This window comes from Rhipicephalus sanguineus, chromosome 9, assembly GCF_013339695.2.
Source record: "Rhipicephalus sanguineus isolate Rsan-2018 chromosome 9, BIME_Rsan_1.4, whole genome shotgun sequence".
Lineage (NCBI taxonomy): Eukaryota > Metazoa > Arthropoda > Arachnida > Ixodida > Ixodidae > Rhipicephalus > Rhipicephalus sanguineus.
In genome coordinates, this window is record NC_051184.2 from 152,315,454 (window position 1) to 152,332,309 (window position 16,856).

Here is a 16,856-nt window from a genome sequence, read left to right on the forward strand (position 1 = left end):
TGCCGCGGCAGATGGTGGCGCCATCATTTGGCGGCAGCTGCAACTTTCATCAGCGGTGCCCGTTGGGGTTCCCTCACGACGCCGTACATTAGTGTGCCCACTGCTACACGAGTCGTGGGCTGTTGTGCGTACATGTTTGTTTTCCACCCGAAGGACTATAGCTGCTGGTATTGGGCGCACGTTCGCTGCGCTCATCCACTGCGAATTCTCGGCGCGATGAATTCAGCTGGGCGGAGACCAGCGTCGGTTGGCCGTTTGATGCAGATTCAAGGTGCATATAGGCTCGGATAGTGGTTTCTTATCACTTCGGTTATGTCACTTTTTGTTCGACTTCGCACGGGTGCGAAATGCAAGAACATCCGTGTGCACACTTCGATGTAGGCGCGCTAATGAGTGCCAGGCGGTGAAAGTTAACCCGCAGTTCCCTACTACGGCGTACCCCATAATCACGTCTTGATTCAGACTCGTACAACTCGAGAGATTATTATTATTATTATTATTATTATTATTATTATTATTATTATTATTATTATTATTATTATTATTATTATTATTATTATTATTCGATTTCAGTTCATGCTTCGGACTGTGTAGTGGCGTAGCCGGTTGTTAGGGGTTAAACCTTTCGCCGAATTTTATTTTTAATTGTGCGCGTGTATATTTACATTGCCGAATGCTTGCCGAATGAGTTATCATTCGGCAAGCATTATGAAATCATGAATGGTAATCTACCACTATCCCTCAAGAGGAAGGTATATAACAGCTGCATCTTACCGGTACTTACCTACGGAGCAGAAACCTGGAGACTTACAAAGAGGGTTCAGCTTAAATTGAGGACGACGCAGCGAGCGATGGAAAGGAAAATGATAGGTGTAACCTTAAGAGACAGGAAGAGAGAGAAATAGATGAAAAGAGACAGGAAGAAAGCAGAGTGGGTCAGGGAACAAACGGGGGTTAATGACATCATAGTTGAAATCAAGAAGAAGAAATGGATATGGGCCGGGCACGTAGCACGTCGGCAGGATAACCGGTGGTCATTAAGGGTAACTGACTGGATTCCAAGAGATGGCAAACGCGTGAGGGGGAGACAGAAAATTAGGTGGGTAGATGAGATTAAGAAGTTTGCAGGTATTACGTGGCAGCAGAAAGCACAGGACCGGGTTGATTGGCGGAACATGGGAGAGGCCTTTGCCCTGCAGTGGGCGTAGACAGGCTGATGATGATGATGATCATGATGATATTTACATTCACACATACAAACACACACTGGCCTCCTCTGTTGTCTAAATCAAAGCAGGTGTTCGTTGTGAATGAGAGAACAGCAGTATCCTGACCTCAACTGTCGGGCGAAAGGAAAAAAAAAAAAGTAGAATTGCACAGTAATCGCTGTCATTTGTATTTCTGTTTAGAGGATGTGCAGATTCGCATGTGCGTCGTTGCTCATATTTGGTCGAGACCCTTGACGGCGTTGTTTATGCAGCATTCGTGGATGATTAAAAAAGGTAATTAAAAGGCCGGCAGAGAGAGCAAAAGTAGTTCGACCCCTTTTTGACACGATCTTCCCAAGTGATTCTGGAGTTGTGTGCTGCAAAACGGCGCCTCGCGCACCTTCTCCATGGTGCAGATCTTTTCTACATACACCTCGGAAACTTACCCGCGTGACTAAGGATGGTGTAGAAATACAAGCACTGCGCATACGTTTCTAGAACACTGTAACGTGATATGAACCGACAGATGACAAAACTAAACTTGAGGTATTCTCAGTTGCTGTACCTGATAGCCAGAGGCCGGATTTTTAGGCATTAAAAAATGCTTAACAGCTCCCCCCTCTCCTTCCTGAAACTTCTCAGTTTTGTGCACATGTATACACACGCACACATACAAACGCATGCACGAGCATACGTAAAGTATTGGCGAACCCCCCATCCCCCTGACAAAGGATCTGTCTATACGCTACTGCAGTGAACACCTTAAAAAGTAAATTATGAACAAAACAAAAGCTGCGTGCACATCACATCTTTCTTTTTTTGCCCTTCAATCTCCTTTCCGCTGACGGCTCTCCGCGGTTTCGCATTCGCCAGCCGCTCGCGCCATGTCAGCGCGGCGGCGAATGCGTGTCCCGCTTCAGTGCTGCTAGCGGTTGTTTCCGGCAGTTGGTTGAACTAGAGGACTAGGTTGAACCCCATAGTTGCCCAACAATCAAGTGTTACGCGGTAACATGAATAACGGTCTCAAACTGCTCCCGGGAGCGAAACTTGAGTCTAATTAGCCTTCATATAAGCGCCAGTCTTGAAAATTGGCATTTATAAGCAAGCAATTAGGCACGAACGCCAAAAATAGGCATCTATAGGCGCTATAATAACACTATAAAAGCCCTTCTTAAGCTATAATTCGTGCTCATATATCAAGATGGCTCGATAGGAGGGCAAGGAACAAAACAGGCATTTGCCGGTCTCTACTGATAACCTCGAAACCGGCAGCCGATGCAATGGAGCACTCGTCACTGTGTTCTCTTGCAAATGAGAAAGCTATTGGCAGTTTCTTGCGTTGAAACGCGAGGTTGGTTGTTGGTGGTCGTGTCTGGCAGAGTGAAACAAGCTCGAGGTGGCACGCAACACGTCAAGTCCAGATGTGCATATCTTGAGGCCAATATCGTTCGCGGCAGACGACCAAAAAAATGCTCCGCTACGGGCACCTACAGGTTCGAGGCAACTTTTAGAGCAGATAGCTGCGAATCGATCGGTCTCGTGGAATTGCGGCAGATAATCTCGTCCATGTGCACAGAACGTAGCGGAATTCTCAATTTCCCAGAGGACGACACGTTTCTACGTAGGCGCAATCTTGTCTCTTGCTCTTCGCTGCCTTGTCCTCAGCGAGCCATCAGAGGAGTCTAAACCGCGCATGCGCGCACTGGGCCAATCCATCGTGGTGATTGCGAGGGCTCTCTTAATTAGGCCTGTCCCGCACGGCACGCGCACTCCCCATGTAGGATCCTGAAATCGTGGCCGGCGGCCGACCGTTACTGCGGCGCCCCGGTTGACCGCTAGGCGGCGCTCGCCGCCACCGGGGCTCCCGAGAGGATGTCATTAGAACGTCGTTAAACGATTCGCTCTAGCGAGGCGTAATGATGACGGAAACACTGCCCCTCACGCTGGGCACAAAGAAATAGGCAGGTATATTTAGACGCCCTCCGGCGTGGGTAAAACGCCGTACTCGCGCTTACTCGCACGGCCTGCACGTGGGAATGGGAGCCTCTGGACCCGCCTGAGCAGGAACAGAGCACAGGGCCAACAAGTGCGCCAACTGGCGCCCTTCTACGCCTCGATACAAGAGTTGCACTCGGTTGCATAGCTATAATGCTGTATCGTATGCGACGATGTCCGCAGTTTCGTGAATCATGCTACCCGTATATATGTGAGGATAACTTCAGAATTGATTGGTTGGTTTGCTAATGAAAGGTTAGCTTGTGTCGAATGAATCCACATAGAAACAGGCAGTTCCCGTGGAAGTCCATTGTGCTCCTAGATACCTCATCTTCATTCGTGCTGCGGATTTTCAAGCACAGTTCGGGCAGCGTCATCGCTGTAAATTGCATCGCAGAAAGAAACGCAGGAAGTGACGGTGGTTGTTGTTTTAGCCTTCAGCAGCGTATGAGGTCCCCAAATGCACGAACAGACGGTGGATAGCTGCTGCTGCTAATGTAAGGTGAGCTTCTGATGCCTGCAGCAGCGAAGAAGGCCGAAGGCAGGGAAAGCCTTTGGATTATTGCACTCGGTGTTCTCTGTAACCATGGGCAGACTCTTCCTGATATCGCAGATTGCCGAGTGACTCGACTGCATTTACTCACTCGCGGTCGCACATATTTGCCAGAGAAGGTATCGTTCGTTTGGTATTGTAATTATTTATACCAATACACCGTAGATAATTATTAGTATGGTGATCTTGGGCCGTATTCTAGGACGACCACTTCCGGCGACGGTGTCGCATTTCCTGAAGTAGAATCTCGCGTGTCTTGTGGCTGAAGCGGCCCCTGCTCTCCCGCTTTGACTCAACCAGCCAATCAGCGCGAATTGAAAGTGATATTGTGACGGTAACTTAAAATACGGCACGAGTGTAGTCGGATTCAAGAGCCACTCCAGTGCAGCCTTGAAGGGCTGCACTGAAGGCTCAAAGAATACGCTTGAAAAGGGAGGAGTGTCGCTGTTCCAGCACTATTCGGTGGAAATCCGTCGAGCGTCGTATAGCCGATCTCGAGATGCCGCCAGCGACTGATAAGCCCGTGTGAATAACTCAAACCGGCAATCGTTCGGGGATTGTCTAGCTATCAATGATCGCACGAGTTGGACAGTGAAGGCAGGTTAGCATTCGTAGTACAGTAATCGAAGGTCTCGGATTTCCCGTCATGGTGCCCTCTCACGTGTGGGCCACGTATAATTTTTACGACCGCTGCGTTCGGGATTAGATGGTGTAGGGGCCTTGCAATCGCGCTATATATAACTCGTTCGCCTCTCGATTTCCGCGCAGCGTCCAGTGTTCGGCCATTTTCCCTACAACTTTCGAGCAGGAGTGTGGAATCCAGAACCGCAGGCGGACGATCTTTGAGCCTGCATGCCTTAAGCGCGGCCCAACCAGAATTGCGAGGTTAATGCTTCGGGTCGTAGCGATAAAATGGCACGGTCGGCGCCCTGTAGTAATAGCCGGTCGCGTCGTATAGACGCAGTATTCTTTTTTTTTTCTCTCTTTTCGTCGCCACCTAATTGCGTCGTGACCGCATCGGCCGTTCGGGACGCGCCATGCCTTCGCGGTGGCTGGCCATTACGGCCAGTTGTACATCAAACCGTTCTATTACGAGCCTAAGTAATAACCGGCCCGTGGAAGAAGAGGAAAGGGCACAATGAAAATAGCCCGGTTTCACCGCGGAAAGGGAGCGGGGGCACCCACATTACGCCCCCCCCCCCCCCCCCCCCCCGGCCGACAAAGTATCGCCGCCATTGTCTGTTGCGCCCGGTTGTATACGTTGGCAACGCTGCGATAATGGCGCCTGGAGAACAATCATAATTAAGGCGTTCTTCCAGCGAGGAAGCGGCCCTGCGCGCGATTTTATTCCTTCTGATGATAACGCGCGCGCGCCCAGATTGTAGAGTATATACGTGCGGCGAGCAGAAATGTGGAACAGCGCGTGTTGAGAACGCTGCAGTGGCGCTCGCATCCTCGTTGGCCGCCGAAATTGCGGCCCGCCTTTCGTGGTGCGACTGCGCCCTTGCAGGTCGCCGCCACCGGTGTCAACCTTTTGTTCCATCGCTTCTGATGCGAGTGTGCCGCTTGGCAGTTAGTTCCCTCGGCTTCGCCGCAGGATGACCTCGCTCTCTTCCTATAGTTGCTGTCCCGTGTCCGTGTCTCGGATGTTCCCGTGTCTTGGCGGCAACATCAGCTGCAATAACCAACTGGAAATTGCTCATATACATCATTATTCTAACAGCGATACCATTTATTCAAAACGCATTCGGCGCCTTAGTTCCGCTCAGTTCCCAGCTATAGGGCCTATGCTGCTGTATACCATTGGAGCAGGTGTGACGACATATTGAGTGTCAGATGTTCTTGTTGCTGCCAGGCCTTCTTAAGAGCTAAAAATTAATGCTACGTTTAGTTAGAAGGCGTCAGACGTGGATTGGCGTCTGTAGTGCAGTATACGCGAAATGCATGGTGTTATGTGCCTCTCTATATATACTCCTTCGCGCGTACACGGACACGCTGTCTGGTATGCTTAAATGTGCCTCTTTATTGCCGGGCCTGGTGTAGGCTGGGTCCGAATTTGGTCATCTTCGCGTTGCACGCAGCGAAGAGCAAAAATGAGGAAAAAAAAAGGCACGTAGCTTAAGCAGTCCGAATTCGGTTTGCTGCGAATTTTACGGAAACGCACACTGGGGGCTTCATCGTTCAGTTCATCACAAACGGTGTTGTCGCATAGCGAGAGATGTAGTTTGGCTTCCACGCGTCCTCCCTGGCTAAAGTGACAGTACACTCGAAAAGAATGATCATAATCGATGCTAAACGAGCGTGTCCGATGGGAAGCATGCGCTGTTTGCTTATCGCAGCAAACACTGTCAGCGCTGGCAGCCGAGGGCCCCACAGCGGGTGTGAGAGGTCAATGCCTCGTTGCTATAACGACGCCATTAAACGGGCCGTTTCTCCAGGCTCGCTCGTGCGTTTCCGTTATAAAGTCGTAGTCTGCAACGACTCACCGGCGCGCGCGTGTGTTTCTGCAGGCGAAACAATCAACGATGTAAATATATATAAAGACAGCTCGTTATTGTTTTGCCTCTGTATTTAGCCTCGCTGTTTTAGTCGCGACGGTCTCACAAGGTGTGTCTCCTGCCTGGCTGCGAGGTGTCCTGTTTTTTTTTTTTCTTTTCTTGCCTCTTCGCCAGCCACCCATTTCGTCCGTGAACCCCGCGGTGTTGTTACTCTTCCACGACATGCGCTAGCAGGGAGTGCCTCTTCCTTTGTCGTAGTCGACTTTTTTTTTTTTTTTTTTGGCACACGAACTTTTTTTTTTCCACCATTTATTTTTGTTGCTAAGTGAGATGAAGCTTCGAAGCAGAACGAAGGCAGTTTTATGTCGAGCGCTTAACTGTAGAAAACCGTTTGCTGATTAACTAAAACATTTTGCAAAAGCTGCTACAAACAGCTGGCCCTGGCGCCGATCACGTGGTCGCAGCTTGAGCTGTACTGCTTGGTGCTGCTTTTCGCTTGCCCTTAATCTGGTCCCAACAAGCACTCTTCATTTTCCTGGCAGGTCATTTCTGTCGAGCTGTCTGTGTGGCTTTTGGTTGCAGTACAGAATACCTCCCGACCCTCGCATCGTGTGCTTCGGTGTCAGACTGCGGGCCTTCTCGGGCTTAATCTCATCACTAATCTGATTACTGAATCTTGTACTAACGCTACAGAGTGATTCGTTCGTTCACTGATTTATATCCATCGAAGGAAGGAAGATCTCGAGGGACATAGTTTCTCTCCTCTATACATGGTGTATCCAAACAGCGGCTGGTCAGCTTCCCGCGTCGAGGCCCTTTTGCTGCCCCCGACTGTCACTCGCAGCCTCGTGCAATGCCAACGGTGGTTCCACATGAGGCAACCTTTAAAGTACGTCACATATCCGCTCGCTACGACTCCCCGGTGGGCAATGGCGGTGTCGTTAACCCGCAGTTTGCCTTGCACGAGCAGCTCACCGAGCGGAGCCGACAAGCCGGTAGAGAGAAAAAAAATATAAGCGTAGAGTACTTTCTGCCTCTAACACCTGCGATGCTAGCTCGCGAACGAATGGGTTGTCACGGGATGGCTGCATGGTTTTCTGCTAAGAGAGCACCGCGGCACAAACTAACACTGCCGGCCAGGTCAGTTCCGGCGTTCGAAAGTTTTATTTCTTCGTCATTCACGCAGCGATCGCCCACTGGAGACTTCTCTCCTCTCTCACACGCAACATGTGGTCCTTGCCGCGGATTCTTAACTGCTGCAGTTTACGCACTTAAGGGCACTAAATTGTCGCAAAGCGTTTCTGCCTAAATTTTAAATGATGCGAATGTAGCCTGACTTGTTCCCAGTGCCGCGCCCTTGTCATGACTCGGGAGGAGAAGCCGCTCGGTTGGTTTTCGACGCGAGGATAGTTGTGTGCTGGTTATGTGCTGCTCACGTGCGTGAACGCTTTTTGTAGAGCTGCGTAGTTATTGGCTTGTAGGCGGCGTCGGCGAATCCAGCTGAAGCGAAACGGATGAGAAGGGCTTGGCACTGTCGGCACTGTCAGTTCAGTATTAGTTCTATAGGCGTAATAACTCAAATATAAGGGACCAGAAAGAGCCCCTGGTCTTTGTTGCATTGTTTACGAACACCTTCATCGACTATAGACGAAGTCGCGCTAGAAGAACCTGCTTGCCTTTGTCTGTTAGTAAATGTGAAGTAAAACAGAGAAGAAGAAAAAAAAAGGGGGGGGGGTGCAGGAAGCGTCCTGGCTATCCAACATCATGGGCAGAAACAAGAAGCCCAACAACAACAGTAAATAGTAGCGATAGAAAAAAGAATCCGCAATGAAGCTATTATAAAAAGACTGAAGCGTGAATGACAACGCAGTGACATATCAGCTCCGTGCAGCCGTCACGCACCCACAAGAAAGATGCGATTCAAATGCGAAAATAACAAACACACATAACGTGACGTGAGCGTACTTGAAATTGAAAGCAACATTAACGCCCGCTCACAGAGAGTGTGTCAGCTGACCGCCTACGACAGAACTCTCTTGAGAGCCCACCTGTCTTATAGGCAACGACCAAGCTCCTTCCGCACCCCCAAAGAGCCATTTAAATAAACTGCTCACGCGACCACTGCAGAATAGCTGCTTGCCGTCTTGTTGACATTGAAATAGACTCAACAGAAGCTTTCGTACCGCTGCAACGCGAGCACTCCTACATGGGCTGTCGTCCAGTCGTCCAATGAGCTACTTCTATAAGCGACGGTGTTCGGTTGATATTGGCATTTACGCGTGAATACGCTGCGAGAGCGTGTGTGCGAGCCGCTATACATAGTGACTAGATGAGACAGCGCAAACATATCGGCTGGCGCGATCGTGAAATTGACGAGCACGCCTTGGCGAATTCGCGAGCGCTTTTTTTTTTTCCTACTGAGGACAAGGGAACGAGTGCTTCTTTGATGCGACATATAACGATCGTGACGAGAGTGAGAGAAAGAGCAGAGGAAGGCAGGGAGCTTAACCGGAAGTTTGTATCCGGTATGCTGCCCTGCACTGGGGTTGGGGAATAGGGTGTTCAAAGCGAGAGAGAGAAAATAAAAATTTTTGTACTAATCACGCGATGACGTGTATGCGCAGTAAAGTGAGATACTATACACGTTCCGCATCTTCAGAAACGAAGTAACGTGTGCCTCAGCGTCTCCTTTTATCGTATCCATAACATGAAAATGTGAACATGACACGCAATAACGCGATAGTGGAAAATGAAATTACAAGGAATATCGTACGACGTCGAATGATAGCGGACAAGCACTGCTGCATCGGCAATAAACTCTCATTCACGAGCATTTTTTTCCCCCTTTGTTCGGCTGCTCCTTTATTACGAGAGGCACATTCAGTGGACCTCCCGATCGCGTTGTCTAATCGGGCTCCATTTCCGGTAGAAGCGTGCTATCGGGACCACTCTTCCCTCTCTCGTTTAAGCAGTGCCGACTCGTCCCTGCAGCGCGTAATTCCCGGTGTCGCGAGTTAATTACCCTCCCTCTCATTGGCGCAGCTTTCCGTCCGCGCTTGTTTTTTTTTTCTCCAAGTTTTCCTCCTCTCTTTTTTATTCGTTGCGCGACGCTTCCCGAGATTGCTGCTCCTGCTGGGCCTTAATTGGTTCCCTGATAATCCGTCTCTCTTTGCCCGTCGTCCATACGTGCTTCCTTCATTACTTGCTCCCTTAGCCGACGGTCGACTATACTCTTGCGTTTTTACACGAGCAGGATCCGTCTTTTGTGGTGTGTCACTCTAAAACATTTTCCCTCCACATATTTTTCTTTATTTTGTTTTTTCTCGGATTAGTAGCACCGGCAGCTCTTTCTGAATTAGGGACAGTACGCAGCAAAGTGGGACTCGCGTGTTTCGAGAAAATATCTGCTTACTTTGCGAATTTGTGTGACACCGAATAAAAAAAAAGAGAGAGAGAGAAAATTAATCCAGCCTTAGAAGTCAGCCCGAGCTGCACAGGGAGGAATCGTGGAGAGCAAGAAGTGATGATCAGGTAAGAGAAGAGGAAAGTAGGATATGCACGTGTCACATCGCTCAGGGAAAAGATCCCGATAAGAAACGCCGATAATGAATGAGATGATCGAGCCGTCGACGAGGGTATGTCACCAAACGACAACACTTTACATTGGGCCAGAAATCCGGCCGTTTACTCAACTTGCGCTAGAAAGGTGCCAGTGGGCTTGAGGCGCACAGCACGCTCATTTCCAGATCGAATGCGCACGTTCACTTGACATTACCTCATTCGTGCATTGTTGCTTCTTTCCTGTAGGTTTGCCGTTTTTTATGGCTCTAGGCTACACAGCTCATCGTGCGTCCAAGATTCCTTTCGCAGAACCTTCTATATGTTTAACTAGGAAGCACTCTTTAGTGATTTTTTTTTTTTGCTTTCATGCTGATCAGCGTCTAAGTGGCGGCTCCACGCGTACAGCAACAGTGCATGCGTTCGGTATATCACAAAGCGTGCGCGCGTATATAGAACTCGCATGTTCGGCCGGCAGCATTGAATACGTACGCAAAAAAAGGATCACCACTGATCACTCAGTGCACCGTTATACATGTGCATGGTTCCGTGAAAAACTGAGTTATGGAAAAATGCTTCCGCGCTGAAGCCGGCCTCATTTGCGCTATGCTTCCAGTTGAGTGGTATGCGAGACAGAAAGGGAACTGCACATTCTGCAGTTGTAATTAAACGTGTGGTTATTGCCATCTCATTTCATTAAAGTTAATTAAAAACAGTCTGGCGGTCCTCACGCGCTAGATCGAACGTACTTTGCCTCGTGATTGCATGTATGTGTATACACACTCTCTTAGAGATGACCGCCTCTCAAAACATTGTAAAGCTGTGCATGAAGTGTATCGTTCAGAGGTCGCACAATTACAACGCGACGTAGTTGAATCGTTCTTTAAGAGAATTATTAGCTCCAACAGGTTTCATCGTTGGGGCGCCATGTTGGGGGTTGATCCAATTACACTGTGCTACTGCGTCGTATGCTAATACAGCACGTGCCGCTCGCCTCGTTAAACATTCAAGCACGGATGCTATATAGCTGGACGAGTGGGAGTAAACGAATTATTATGCGCGCGACGCGCGGCTTAATTCGATTTGGCAATTCGCCATAAAACCTCAAGCATTTATGGGGGGGCGGGAATTAGGTCGACTCGGAAGCTCGGCAGCGTTTGCTTTTCAGGGCCGGATTTTGTAATTTGGAGCATTCTGTGATGTGTGCGCGCCGGCCGTGCGTTTCAGGACGACGGTGCTTATGTTTTCGGCTGATGGGAACGAACGAATGCTGCCGCGGCATCCCCCTGCGTGACAGATGTTCGAGACATCACTCAAACAGATATATACAAGGAGATAGTGCAACGCACTTCGACGCCGAACACCCGCATGTACGCATTTTTCCTGTGGAACTTGCTTTTTAAAGAAGCTCTTTGGAATTGTAGCTCAATGGCGCAGATACGCTGCGATTATTCTTTCCTCTCGCTTGACGCCTTAATTCCTAGCAGAGGTTGATTGTGCTCCCTACCTCTCGTTTCGCTTGTGTGCCTGACAACGCGGTAAAATGGGAATAGAAAAAGTCACGTAGTATAAAAAAAAGCGCGAGGGGACGCGCAGGGAAAGAAAAAGAAAGAAGCACGTTTTTTTCGGCGGCGCCGTATCGCGCCACGATCACAGCTGAGCGTGTGCACAGCGGCGGCGATGTACTACGCATCCGTTTTATTCCTCACGCCCCATCATGAATACCGAACTCGCGCTGTTTCGGAGCCTGTCACACGTTGGGTCGGGAGTGTTGCTCGGCTGAGCCGGTAATCTCGGAAGCCCGCACGGGAAACGCACTGTTATCGCGACGGGCATCGTGTACGCATCGTGCAGCGATCCACACTTGGGACAGCGCGCACAGAGGTTTTGTGAACGCCACGAACCCCGCCGTCACGGCCTCTTCGCGCGGTTTCCTACATCCAGTACAGAGCTGCTGTCCGTATTCCTTCACTCTTGTGCTCTTTATTTCGTCTTGAGGTAATAACAACAGCTGGCAACGCTTACAACCTACACAGGCTGACCACATAGTGCAGGAAGCAACAGATCGAATAGCGTAACTCTGATATAAACAAAACAGAAATGCGCGAATATATTGTTACGCACCGTTATTGCATGTTGCCTCTCGAAGAATGCGGAAACGATCCGATCATGTCTGCGCCGACCTTTACTGGCCGATAACCGACGGGAGCTGAGGTATAGGTCGCTTGTGGCTCTGGCATGGTGCACAACTAGCCGCAACTATTTTGCGCATTTCAGGCCAGTAGAATCGGTCTTTGGTGCGAATTAGTGTTCGCGCGGTCCCTAAGTGACCAGAGGTCGGGTCATCGTGCGTAATACGCAGAACAGATGGTTGTGCATGCATTTCATAGGGACTGGATAGCACGCATGTCGGTAGAACACGCTCGACACGCATCTGCGTCCTGGTGCTCGTCTTCCCCAAACGGCGAACGGTAGTTGCACCTGCTGCCACGCGGATCGTGACACGATGGCCGCATCGTTCACTCGATCGGTACGTACGATCGGCAGGAGGTTCGATTACGCACGGCTGTGTGTGAGGGTTCGGCGAACTTGCAGATGTTAAATCCTTCGTGTCGTGCTCGCACGTGAGATCCTTGTATACCGACTCGGTATGGCGAAGCCAATATCTGACTCACTCGGCTTGTGTGTGGACGTAACGTGCAGTTCTACGCATTTAATAAAGCGTTTGCTATATAGGCTGGAATAGTGCGACATATGTAGACGGCGCTAACAAAAGAAATGCTATTCAAACGAACGCACCCTGGCATGCGGACACGCTGACTTTTTCGCGATGCATTATGTGCTCTAAGAAAGGCGCACTTTATAACCGCGTGAGAAACAGCGATAATCACTTTTTTCGTTTGACACGCTGCCCACGCATCACCATTTAGATTTCTTGTATATGCCGTTGAATGATGGTGCAGGCATGTATGCAGGAACTCTCACAAAGACTTTTGAGCGAGATGCGAGTTTAACAAGTCACTAGCAGAAATGAAAAACGGAGGGCGCGTGCGGAAGACGCAGAAAATGACGGCACACGCTTTTTTTTTTTCGCGTGCGCGCCGTTGCCGTGCTCTACACAAATAAAACATTGCTCTCCGTCAAAGTTCTTGACAAGGTTAGTTCTCTTGGCAGCGTACGTGCCCGAGTCTGAACCAGCTGTCAGTGCCAATGGAAGCATCACGAAACGCTCACTGACTGCTCAAATTAAACACGCCTTTTGCTTTTACGCGCGCAGGCGATGTATAGATATACGAGCGCTGTTTACATTGCCTGGTCTTGGCTATCGGTCGTGAACTTCACGGCAAGTTCTTTTCGCTTCTTCTTTTGTTGGTGCATCAGTTAAAAGCAAACATAGCTGAAAAGAACACACAACACGGTAAGTCTGTCTCGTGACATTCAAGCGCCGATCTGTGTTAAAATGAGTGAGTGGGCGGTTACAACGTGAAATGGCAGGACGCGGTGACAGTTGTCACCTGCATGCGCAGAAACGGCGACGCTAGGACGCTTGGTATTGTGGTTTAACACATTGGCCACCCCTACGGCTTCGCCGAGGCCTCGTAATTTTTGTCATTTAATCAACGTTATTTAGCATTATTCGCCATAGACTATCCCAAACAAGTAAAGCGTCTGAGGCACTAGATGGCATTTGGGAAGGGGACGTCACGTGCCGCGTGATATAATAAACGAAAAAACAAAAACACAAAGCGGTGTCACCAACAAGCCCCGTCCCCGAGTGGCGTCGGTGCACGAGAGATTACGGCGGCCTCGCTATCCGCGTGCCCAGCCGACACTCGAGCATCGCTGCTTACACCTCTCGTTTAATCCTTCGGCAACTCGAGGAGGCCAGAAGAGGGCCCTCTTTCGTGCTGCCAGCATCAACAACGCGCGGCTCGTGCCGCCAAGGGGCTGCATTGATGTACGCGCCTGATTTGCATAAACGTCGCTTCATTTTGCGCCTCTTCGCGATCGCTGCAAAGCGCGCCGCGGGAGGGCAGCAGCGGGGAATGCTCGACTTTCCGACTGCGCGGGGTCCGCCGCCGGAAAAAAAGAATGCGAAAAGAAAATCCGCTGTAATCTGGTCATGGAGTAGCAGCGCCTATCCATTGCCATATTGCCTCGTTTCGTGGCGTGGTTTTTCCTGCGCTACACAAATCATGGCAGCTCTTTGTGGATTGAAGTTTAGGTGAATCAAACATTTCTCGTATAGTAACCAAAGGAGCAGAATTTTTTTTTTTCGAAGCATTTGCGACACGTTCCTGAACGAGACGGTGACGCTTGTTGTTTGCGCTGCGACACCGAGTTTTTCATTGGATTCTTTATCCTCGTCTATACCGTTGCGTAAAAACAAGCACTCCGAGAACATGTTTGGACGCAGTTTTCTATCTGCGAGTCGCTAGGACAGTGTTTCAGCGCCGAGAGTGTTTCTCACATTTGACGTTACGAGAGAACCCTTTGGCAAACTGAGATCAAAGGGCAGCTGCTTGTACTATATACACACGCAAACGCAGAAACCAGAAGAGCTGCCCATTCCGAAAAAAAGGCTCAGGCGAGCACTTGCACCGCGCACCAGGTGTTTTCTTCGGTGTAGGGAGGCAACCTCGCGCGGTACTCACCTTCTTTTGTGGTCCTCTGGAGAGAGAGCCTTCCAAAGGGGGGCGCCGGCGGCGTCCTTTCACTGCAGTGACAGACGAGTTCCGCCCTCCCCGGTTCTGCCACCGCGGAGTAGCGGACGAAAAACGATTTCGTTCCAAAAGAAGAGATCGCGATATATGTTGTCGAGAGCGGCGCCTTCGTGAAACCAACATTCAAAAAAAAAAGAAGAAAAGAAAAGAAAGAAAGAAAGAACGCCGGAGACTCATCGGATGCAGGCGGTCTTGCCGATGCGTGGCTTTTTCCTTTTTCACGACTCGATTGCTCCGTGCGAGAGGGAAGAGAACCTTTTGAGAAAATGCCTTGCGGAACTCTGGGCGCGGTATTCGTCGCGAGCTGCTCCACATTCTGCGAGTCGCCGAGATTGAGTGTTCCAGCTGTCTCTGAACTTCTTCAGCAGTGAACCGTTTCCCTCTGGGGCTGCGCTGAAGGTTGAGAACTGGAAGAAAGAAAAGAAAAAAAGGAAAAAAAAACAGTGACCACAATTTTTTTCCTGATTTCTCGAAGCTTTCGGTGCTAACTCTTCATGATTCGTAGAACGTGTTGTGCTTGAGACGGCTGTACATCGGCAGCTTGTCATCTCTAACGGAGTAGGCCTTCGTGCGCGTTGTCGTACTTTTGAAAAGGAATTAATTAGAACTAACAGACAATAATACCAAGGAAAGTATAGGGGATATTATTTGTAATAATTAGGATATAAATGTAGAGAAAGTAAAGTGGACGAAAAGATAACTTCCCGCCGGCAGGGACCGAACCTGCGACCTTCGAATAACGCGTCCGATGCTCTACCACTGAGCTACGGCGGCGGTCATCCTCCCGTCCACTTTGTGTAGTTCTCATTAATATTCTGTCTAACAAAGAGAAACGAGCCCTTAAAAGCAATCTTTTTTGAAAAAGTAATTACTCTTGATCCCTAAATTTATAAGTAAGGTCTCGTACGCACTCAGGGGCGCACTCGCTCACGGTCACAACAAAATATTTTTTTTTTTTTTCGTTGACACGACGTAACTGGAGTTGCAGCTTCATCGCAACTTGAAGCGCCCACGTGCGCTTGAGTGCGTGTGCACAAATGTGCACGCACGAAATCGTACGAGCCGGGATGCGCTGGTGCGTAACAGCGCCTCTCAGTGGAGAGGAGAGAAAGCTTCATCAGGATCCTTTCTTCCGCGCGTTGCTTTGTAGTTGTCCATTTTCTCTTCTCCCTCTACCAGTGGCTGGCTCTTTTGAAAGGCGCCGGTTTATGTTGCTCCCCCGCCGAGGAGGGGTGAGGGGCCGTGGCTCGGCGATGAGCGAACGTCGATTGTACAGAGGCCGGCTCCGTGTTTTCTTTCCTTCCGTCCATCGCGACTGCTTTTCCGAGGCCAAGGCGATCCTGTTGCCGGTGAGCGAGTTAACGGGGTTCGATATGAAACGTACCAAGTAGCCGAGCAGTGTTTGATCGCCCCACCTCTTCGGATGCCCCTCGCCTGCATCTACGAGAAGAGTCGGTCGGGACGAGAACATCGCCTGAAGCATGCGTCAGTACTGACAGCCGGTATGTGCGAACGAAACATTGTCACCATTTGTAGATGACGGGAAGACGCCGGTCCGTTTACTTGCGTCGTCGTCTGCGCTGGTCGCCATAGTTGAAATAGCATGCACCAAGTCGCCCACAGCCCATTCTTTAGGCACCATAGTGTGCTCGTGTCTGCATGATAACCAGCTAGGCAAGTAGCCGTAATGGCCAGTAATCTTGCCTTCGCCACTCAAGCCTGCAATATTTGTGAGATGTGGAGAATTTGTGGCATAAATGACCGTACCACACCGTCCATCTGCACCATCCCATGTGCGTGCCACCTGCCCCGCGTCACAGAAAAAAAACAAAAAAAAAACGTCCTGACTGCTTTATGCCCAACTCCCGAATCGTCGCTACAATGGCGTTACGGCTGACCGTATAAAAATCGCTCTAAGCTTAACGAGGTGACCTGGAGGTATTTCAAGCCCCAAGCGCCAATGTAAAGGGCGAATAGAGCACGAAGCGCTAAGATTACCCGGTGTTCTGATTTCTATGCTGCCATTCTAGAGCGACAACCCTCAGCTTTTCCTCAAAAGTGCAATGCAGAAGTCTTGCCTGACTGCGTGCTTGATTTGGGAAAAAGTGCCTTGAGTTGACGAAGTCTGTGTGCCATTGCAGGGCTATCGTCGTCACGTGATGCATGCGTAGGTATGCGATGGCGATGGTGTTCGCGCATCGAGGCTGCTCGCAACACTGCAACTTTTTCTTGATGCGAGCACATCGACGCTCAGAGCATCAGGTCGTTATTCAAGCTTGGCAGAAAACTATTCGCGGAGGGTGTGAGGACGCGTTTCAAA

The 16,856-nt window shown here is 49.8% G+C and overlaps 1 protein-coding gene and 1 long non-coding RNA gene across 2 annotated transcripts in view; one reads left to right on the forward strand and one right to left on the reverse strand.

The window, feature by feature from the left end:
* Window positions 1-16,856, forward strand: part of LOC119405928 (adhesion G protein-coupled receptor L1) — a 215,663-nt gene that overhangs the window by 10,765 nt on the left and 188,042 nt on the right. The window lies entirely within an intron of this gene.
* The window catches only part of LOC125759893 (uncharacterized), a 148,585-nt gene continuing 132,464 nt past the window's right edge, over window positions 736-16,856 (reverse strand). The window contains exon 2 of the long non-coding RNA XR_007417656.1: window positions 736-877. This is a non-coding gene — a long non-coding RNA (uncharacterized LOC125759893). The remainder of the gene's footprint in view (window positions 878-16,856) is intronic.